Source organism: Perna viridis, chromosome 15 (genome assembly GCF_037379345.1).
Source record: "Perna viridis isolate PV_CMFRI_1.1 ecotype Kerala chromosome 15, ASM3737934v1, whole genome shotgun sequence".
NCBI lineage: Eukaryota > Metazoa > Mollusca > Bivalvia > Mytilida > Mytilidae > Perna > Perna viridis.
The window spans coordinates 14,230,299-14,239,169 of NC_142459.1; the positions used below are offsets into that span (position 1 = coordinate 14,230,299).

The following is an 8,871-nucleotide window of genomic DNA, read 5'->3' on the forward strand; positions in this document are numbered from 1 at the left end:
AAGTTGCATTTTATAACAATATCTTGAAAATAAAACACCACTTTAAAAAGGCTAATACGCCCGTGCAGGTCCGGGTGTTAAAAGAATAGGCCTGCAGCAGCGCTAAGCTTGTCGTAAAAGGCGACTAAATAGTGCTCAGAAACCTAGCCGGGGGCTAGGCGCTCTGCCTACAGAGCAACTGGGATGTGTGCCCCAGGTGGTGGAATGAGGTACCCCTGGCGTGTTACATGCTGGGGTTGTCAGGCTATAATACGGAAAACCTGACCGCAAACCATAGTGGTGCACCGTGTTGGGAAAGATGCCACGTTCCTCGCACGTTAAAGAATCCTGCTGGGGTATTCGATAGGAGTAGGAACCTTTGCACTCCGCCACAGGAGGCTAAATTGCCCGACCTTACCCATCCCCCTTTTTTCCAGTGGCAATCAAAATTTATCGACCCTATTATCCTTGTGTCCCATCCTTTTTTTTCATTTCATGTTCATTTAATCATCCATTTCATGTTCATCGTCTGAATATAGCTGAAATATTGCTGCTCGGACGTTAAACCCCAACAAACAAAATAAAAAGGCTAATATAATATATTACCTTTATACTGTTGATAGTGCTTTATATTGAAAATCTCTTATGTAATATTATAAGTCAACTACCTCATATTACAGCATTGTGCAATATTAATGTTTAACTACATAACTTTTTACAAATATATATAGTCCCTTCATTCAACTACCTCAGGTTAAAGCAGTTTTGATTTTGTTAAAACACATTGTTCAGTTGGTAATTTTATATGAATGTTATGCAAATGCATGTTTTTTTAATTGGTCATGACATGTCTGGTACTACTTAAAACCTGTTTTATATATATTTCATGAGATTTCTGAGTTAGTCATTGTATTAGTTTTTAGAGTAGATTATTTTAGCTTAGATTATACTGTTTGAAGTTTTGCAAGTATTTTGTTTATCAATTTGAACTGTTAAATGTTAATTGATTACAATTATACATCTTGTGGTTTTTCCAAGGTATAGAAAATGTAATTACATTACAATTTGTGCCAAATGAATTTTTTACCTGGTCATTGTAAATTGTTAGTGAATTTGGTGCTTTTAAGATACATAATACTCTTTCAAGTTATGTTATACTTGTAACAATAACCAAGCTTTATTATACATGGTTAAATAACAATATCTTGAAAGTCAAACACCACTTTAAAAAGGCTAATTTAATATATTACCTTTATACTGTTGATAGTGCTTTATATTGAAAATGTCTTATGTAATATTATAATTCAACTACCTCATATTACAGCATTTTGCAATATTAATGTTTAACTACATAACTTTTTACAAATATATATAGTCCCTTTATTCAACTACCTCAGGTTAAAGCTGTTTTGATTTTGTTAAAACACATTGTTCAATTGGTATTTTATATGAATGTTATGCAAATGCATGTTTTCTTAATTGTTCATGACATGTCTGGTTCTACTTAAAACCTGTTTTATATATATATTATGAGATTTTTGAGTTAGTCATTTTGTTAAGTAATTGTATTAGTTTTTAGAGTAGATTATTTTAGCTTAGATTATGTTGTTTGAAGTTTTGCAAGGATTTTTTTTATCAATTTGAACTGTTAAATGTTAATTGATTACAATTATACATCTTGTGGTTTTTCTAAGGTATAGACTACATTACAATTTGTGCCAAATGAATTTTTTACCTAGTCACTGTAAATTGTTAGTGAATTTGGTGCTTTTAAGATACATAATACTTTTTCAAGTTATGTTATACTTGTAACAATAACCAAGTTTTATTATACATGGTTAAATCAAACAGTTTTTTTTAAGGTGAACTATGTATTCTTTTGATAATATACAACCTAGTGTTTATTAGTTTTGAATTCATTTGATGAATTTTTTACACTCTTTCTTTTTATATATAAAGGGATCCATCACTAATGTGCTATCCTACAAGTGTAACATGACTTGATATATTTTTGTTATGCAAGATGTAATGGGAAATTATATTGTTTGTTATGCAAGAGGTAATGAGAAATTATAGACATTTGTTAGTGAAAAAGGCAAAAGTGCATTCCTTTTTTATTTTGAATTCCATGAAGAGATTTGTTGTTACATATGCTTTTGATATGATGAATGTATATTTTTGATTATTGTTTTCTTTTCATTACAAAATGTTTATCTTTTTTGATATGATGGGATGTATATTTTTTTATTATTGTTTTGATTAAAGATGTTGATTATATAGTTAGTTATTTCATTAATCACTGGAATCTTTGTTTGAAATATTCTGTTTAGAAAAAATATGCAGTGGACATTTCATTTGATAAAATTCAGAATAACACAGAAGATCAAAAGAAAGGGATATGAAGTAAATGTACATTGAGTAAAATTTGTTTCTGTTTGACCTTTATGTCATATTGACTGAATTTGACCTGTCCTTGAACTGTACACTTCATGTCATAATCAAACATTATACAGGATTGGAATTACCAGAGCATGAATATCTATCGTTTGTCTGTAATCCCCACACAATACAATTTATGAACAAAACAAAAATATGAACCATAACTGAACCATGCAAAAAAAATCACAGAATCATCATTACACAGCAAATTTTATTTTAAGACTATAGAAAGAAGACTTTTGGACAAGTTCTTCAACATTCACACACAAACATATAAGGATGTAGTATGGGAACTGTATGAAATGTAAGTAAATTTTACATATTTTTAAAATTCAGTGAACAACCTAAACAAGATGCAATTTTTTTATACTGAACAAAGTGTGGGGGGTTATATGGGAATCACTCTGTCCATCCATCCATTTGGTTAAAGATTTTTGCAACTTGAATAACTTCATAAAATGTGTACAAGAGCTTCTTTATGTTCAGACAGACACATCCAAAGCAAAATGTTGGAAAGATCAATTAAATTTTTTGCATATTTGACCATAAACAGGACTTAAGTTTGTTTTAGCTCACTTGGCCAGGGCGTGCTATAGCTATCACTTGGCGTCCGTCTACTGTCATGTATTTCATAAACTTTTCATTCAAACCTTTTCTCTTCTGAAACAACTGGGCCAATTTGAAGCAAACTTGGCAGGAATGGTCCTGAGGGTGATCTCCCTTAATGTATACTGATTGGATGAAATTTCAATCATATTCTTGTTAGAAAGTGTTGTTTTTTTTTTTTTTTTTAAAGAAATCTAAAAAAGTTTTTTTTTTTGTTGCAGCAAAACAACTGAAAAAAAAATGAATAATAAGCCTCCAATTTTGATTGAGATCATCAACACCTTTACATCTTTGGATGAGTTACAACAGTGGGCCTTAGAAAATGATCTAATTCATCATCAATTAGTACAACAAAGGATAGAATATTTTCGGTCATTTAATTTACAACAGGTTTTAAATGGTTTTACAGACGCAGATAGTTTAATATACTGGGCCAGAGACAACCTTATTTTGTGTAACCCACAAGTTCTCGACAGACTTTCTGTTTTATTGACATGTCAATGGTGTCATATGAGATTTCAGTTATCATCTCAAATAAGAGAACATTTGGAATTACATGAAATCACAGGTGATATCAACACGCCCTCAAATCAAGACGAACTAGCCATAAATCTCAATTTACCCGAAATGGATAGCGATTTTACTTTAAACGAATTGATAGATGTTCCAAACGTAGTCAACATGGACACACCCTCAACAAGCTACTCGAACCCCAAATACAACACTACCCTATCAAACACAGAAAATGTGGAGCAAGATTCACAAATCCCTCCTAAATACGGTATCGACCAGAACATCACATTGACCGTGGACGACTTTGAGCAAAAGGGCGATGGTAACGAAACCGAAGAATTGCCATATTTATTTTAAATGTCCGGACAGAAAACGTTCTCTAAAAATCTGGCAAGGGAGACCACGTACAAAGTAAAATTCAGAGATACGTGGAAGGATAAAAGATGCGGAATCTCCAAAACGAACTTCGCGACATGTTCGATGACGTCTTAAACAAGGCTAAAGGAAATAACAATGACCTCGGGAGAGTTATCATTACTCATCCCGAACTAAATAATTCAATCGTGGTACCCTTAGATAAATGGTCCAACATCAATTCGCAGAGGGTCATGGAAGCAGTGGAAAACGTATTAAATTCCGAGGAAAATTTACCTTTGGATACAGCAATGGAAGTCACAATTGGAAGCATAAACGTACCAAGTGGTTCTGGTACAATTCCAATAACCAGACTTAAAGAGAAACACAGTTCCATTGCTCTAAAAAAGTCGTTGCTACGTGTATCCAATGACGACCAGATGTGTCTGGCCACGGCCATTGGTAGATGTTATTTAAAGCTATGCGAAATTGCATCATTAAAGACATGGAAGGAGGTAACTAACACGACGACGATGACATGAACACCTGCCAAAAGGTCATTAAACACCGTATGACTACAAAAAGTTATTTTAAACACGTGAGTGACTCTGCCTTGAATAATAAATCTTACAGCAGAAACATGGCATTAACCTTGTGTAAAGAAGCCAATCTCCCAAACGATGAGCCTTTAAGTATTCGAGATATCGAACGTTTCGAAGACGTATTAGACGTCAATATTTTGGTACTATCCGCAAGATTAGGTAACAAGTTTTGTCGTGTGAGTGCTAACCCAAAACGTAAAAACGTTTACCTGTACCTGACAGGGGATTCAAACGACGAAACGGGGCATTTCGATGGCATAGGGAGTATTAATGGATTTTTTGGATACGGATATTTTTGCACAAATTGTTTAAAACCTTATAAGAACAAAGGAAAACACTCTTGCATCGATACGTGTGATTTGCTCTCACTGTCATCGAACATGTCGCAGTGAAGCTTGTTATAAAAGACACAATACAAAAAAAATCACCAAAGGTCGAGAGAGCGACAAATCGATGTGCGAAACTTGTAAAAAGGTCATAAGCAGAGAAACCCCCTGGCGTGTTACATGCTGGGGTTGTCAGGCTATAATACGGAAAACCTGACCGCAAACCATAGTGGTGCACCGTGTTGGGAAAGATGCCACGTTCCTCGCACGTTAAAGAACCCTGCTGTGGTATTCGATAGGAGTAGGAACCTTTGCGCTCCGCCACAGGAGGCTAAATTGCCCGAACTTACCCATCCCCCCTTTTTCTAGTGGCAATCAAAATTTGTCGACCCTGTTGTCCTTGTGACCCATCCTTTTTTTTTATCATTTCATGTTCATTTTATCATCCATTTCATGTTCATTGTCTGAATATAGCTGAAATATTGCTGCTCGGACGTTAAACCCAAACAAAAAAAAAAAAAAAAAAGTGTTACCAGCGCAAGCCTTCTTAGGATTCGGCTAAAAAAGAACCAAGGAAATATTTCTTCTATGACTTTGAAACAATACAAAACGAAAAGATGGTCTGTCAGAAAGGAAACTTACTGGAGGCTCCCTGTGGAACAAAATGCACCATCAAAGAGAGGTGTAGAAAATGCAAAATCTGTACGAACTGTTACGAGGTTCGATGTGACTATTAAAATCAATGTTCTAAAGGGTACGTGCCTAGTCGACCTGTTGAAAAAGAATGTACTCCAAAAACGAGATGCGACAAGTGTAAAATTTGCATTAACTGTCACCAGTCTTGGTGCGGTTTGGAAGAACACAAGGTGAATTTTGCCGTTCTACAATCTACCTGTACCCTTTGTGAGAGCCCCGTGCAGGTCCGGGTGTTAAAAGAATAGGCCTGCAGCAGCGCTAAGCTTGTCGTAAAAGGCGACTAAATAGTGCTGAGAAACCTAGCCGGGGGCTAGGCGCTCTGCCCACAGAGCAACTGGGATGTGTGCCCCAGGTGGTGGAATGGGGTACCCCTGGCGTGTTACATGCTGGGGTTGTCAGGCTATAATACGGAAAACCTGACCGCAAACCATAGTGGTGCACCGTGTTGGGAAAGATGCCACGTTCCTCGCACGTTAAAGAACCCTGCTGTGGTATTCGATAGGAGTAGGAACCTTTGCGCTCCGCCTCAGGAGGCTAAATTGCCCGACCTTACCCATCCCCCCTTTTTCCAGTGGTAATCAAAATTTGTCGACCTTATTATCCTTGTGACCCATCCTTTTTTTTTCATTTCATGTTCATTTTATCATCAATTTCATGTTCATTGTCTGAATATAGCTGAAATATTGCTGCTCGGACGTTAAACCCCAACAAACAAACAAAACCCTTTGTGAGAACGAAGAATTAACCGTAGATTCAAAGTGCCACGTCTGTGGGAGTCGTTGTGAAAAGTGTAGAATCGTCAAGAGGAACGCCAAGATTTTACCTTGTGAAGATGGCTGTGGTTACAGACAGCGGGTGTTCAGAGGTGAAGACGTACCTTACGAATTCTGTTCTCACATTATGACGCCTCATTACAAAAACACGGTACTCATAGCACACAGCGCTAAAAGTTTCGATAACTATCCGATACTGAATGCCCTCATTGAACATCACAGCGTGAAGCCTGATAAAATTATCTTCGAAGGTTCGAAGATAGTGTACATGCATGTCTCAAAAAACTTAGACCTCACCTTAAAGATGAAACTATCACGAAAAGGCTTCCGATTGGTAATTACTTGGGTCAGTTGACAAACGAAATTTCATCGGAAGACGGACACATCACCCATTTTGTGTCCGGCGGTCCCAAAAATAATGCCTACAAAACGGCTTCAGGAAAAGAAACGTGTAAAGTGAGAGGTTTTTCGTTAGAAAATAAGACCAACTCTGAACTTATAAACTTTTCTTCTATTTGTGATGTCGTGGTTAATAGAAACATCAAGTCCATTAAGACAATTAATCCACGTAAAATTTCCAGACTTGCTAGTAAAAGGAAACTGTACAACAGGGTGGAGGAAAAAGAGTACAAAATTGTTTACACCAAGAGACGCCTGTTAAATGACTTTACCACTTTACCGTTTGGCTATTGCAATGAAAATACCGTGGATTAAGACACATTTGATTGTAAAATATTTAAATATAACAATAAAATGTTAAAAAGATATCCATTTTATGTTTTTAGTTATCTTCTGAACGGTTGCCATCAAGCGCTTCCATATTCACAGCTGAAGCTCGAGCCATATTGTTAGCACTTAAATTGATTACTCAATCTAATCTGTCACAGTTTATTATTTGTTCTGACTCTTTGAGCTGTCTTTTGGCAATTAAGAATCACAAACTGAAAAACACTCTTATCTTACAAATTTTATATTTTATTCATCGACTTCGGGAATTCGATATAGAGATTGTTTTTCTCTGGGTACCCATGTTGGTATTCAGGGGAATTCAGTTGTAGACAGGGTTGCCAAGAAGGCATTAAATGAAATAATAAAGGACGTTAGTTTGCCATACACCGATTTTAAACCTTTAATAAGGAAATATATTTTAAAGATGTGGCAGGACCGATGGGATGGTCTTGAACACAACAAACTCAATTCCATAAAACCCGATCTAGGCGTTCATCAATCCGGGTCGGACAATCGCAAAGAGCAAGTGGTCATGACTAGATGCCGCATTGGACATTCTAGATTCACACATGGCCATTTGCTTGTTGGTGATCCTCCACCTGAGTGTATCCCATGTGATTGCCCTTTTCTCTATCAAACATGTTCTTCTGGATTGTGTGGATTTTGCCAACACCAGGCAAAATTATTTTGACTGCGCCAATATGTTTGATTTGTTCAAGACCGTTTCATCTAAAAACATTATCGATTTCTTGCGGGACATCGGTTTATTTAATAAAATCTAAATTGGATACCTTCCTTGATTTTTCAATATTTTAAATGTTTTATCGAAGTTATGTTTCTATATGTATTTTATGTCTTAGGTTCACCTTTTATGTACCTTTTTATATGTAAATAGCTGTTTGTTTTAATTTCATTATTTTATGAAGAGACTTTGATCTTGCTTTTAATATTTTCCTTGCATTAAATGTTCTTGCCGTGATATGGCCCTGGTCGCCGAAACGGCAATAAACAACAACAATCAATCAATCAATCATTATCTTCTTTTTTCTTCTTTTCCTGGGTGGTTGATCAAGAATTCCAGGTGTACCATCATAGGCGTCGTCATCCGTCTTTTCAACGAACATTCCATTCCCTGTTTGGGTGGAGTTTTGTTCCACTGCTGGCTTAACGGTTTCTTGCACCTCCTCCTGTCTCCCATTTTCATTTACTTCTCCTTTATGTATTTCCTTATCATTCGAGGAGGATGATTTTAAGAGTTCTTCATATTTTCTCTTGGATAACAAAATCAATTCTTTCGACATCGCTACAGGAAACCCAGAACAGGCCGTAAGAGGTTTGGTATCAGTTTCTTGTGACGGATCATTAATTGTTTTTTCCTACACACTCCCACTGATTTAGATCCCAGCTGGTAAATGACAGATTTATACGATTTTAACGAGTTTACGTATTTTTGTTTGTTTGGAAACACTCCTTTATATATGTTTAAAGCCACTTCAGACAGAACGTTGATTTGTGCTTTGGTGAGATTAGACAAGATTGCTGCTCTTTGTTTTGTACTGGCTTGGAATAAAATTTAAGTCGCTTGCGAGGTCGAACGTATGAATAAAGTACAAACCAATGCAATGAAATCATTAAATGAACTTAAATTAGCAGTTAAACCGTCATATGCGTGTGTTACGGACCCCCAAGGAACCCCTGAAAAAAGTAAACATCAACATTTAACTGAGAACTTAACACGTGATAATACCCAAACAAATACCCAGTCTCAGATCCATGAACACACGACTAACTGTAATGACAATAGACAAGGCGAGTTAACAGAGCCAATACACAGTAAACACAGGTCGAATACCG

General features: G+C 36.0%; 1 pseudogene; it reads left to right on the top strand.

The window, feature by feature from the left end:
• The first annotated feature begins 3,264 nt into the window (after nucleotides 1–3,264).
• On the top strand, nucleotides 3,265–4,849 carry LOC148597053 (uncharacterized; annotated as a pseudogene).
• The last annotated feature ends 4,022 nt before the right edge of the window (nucleotides 4,850–8,871 follow it).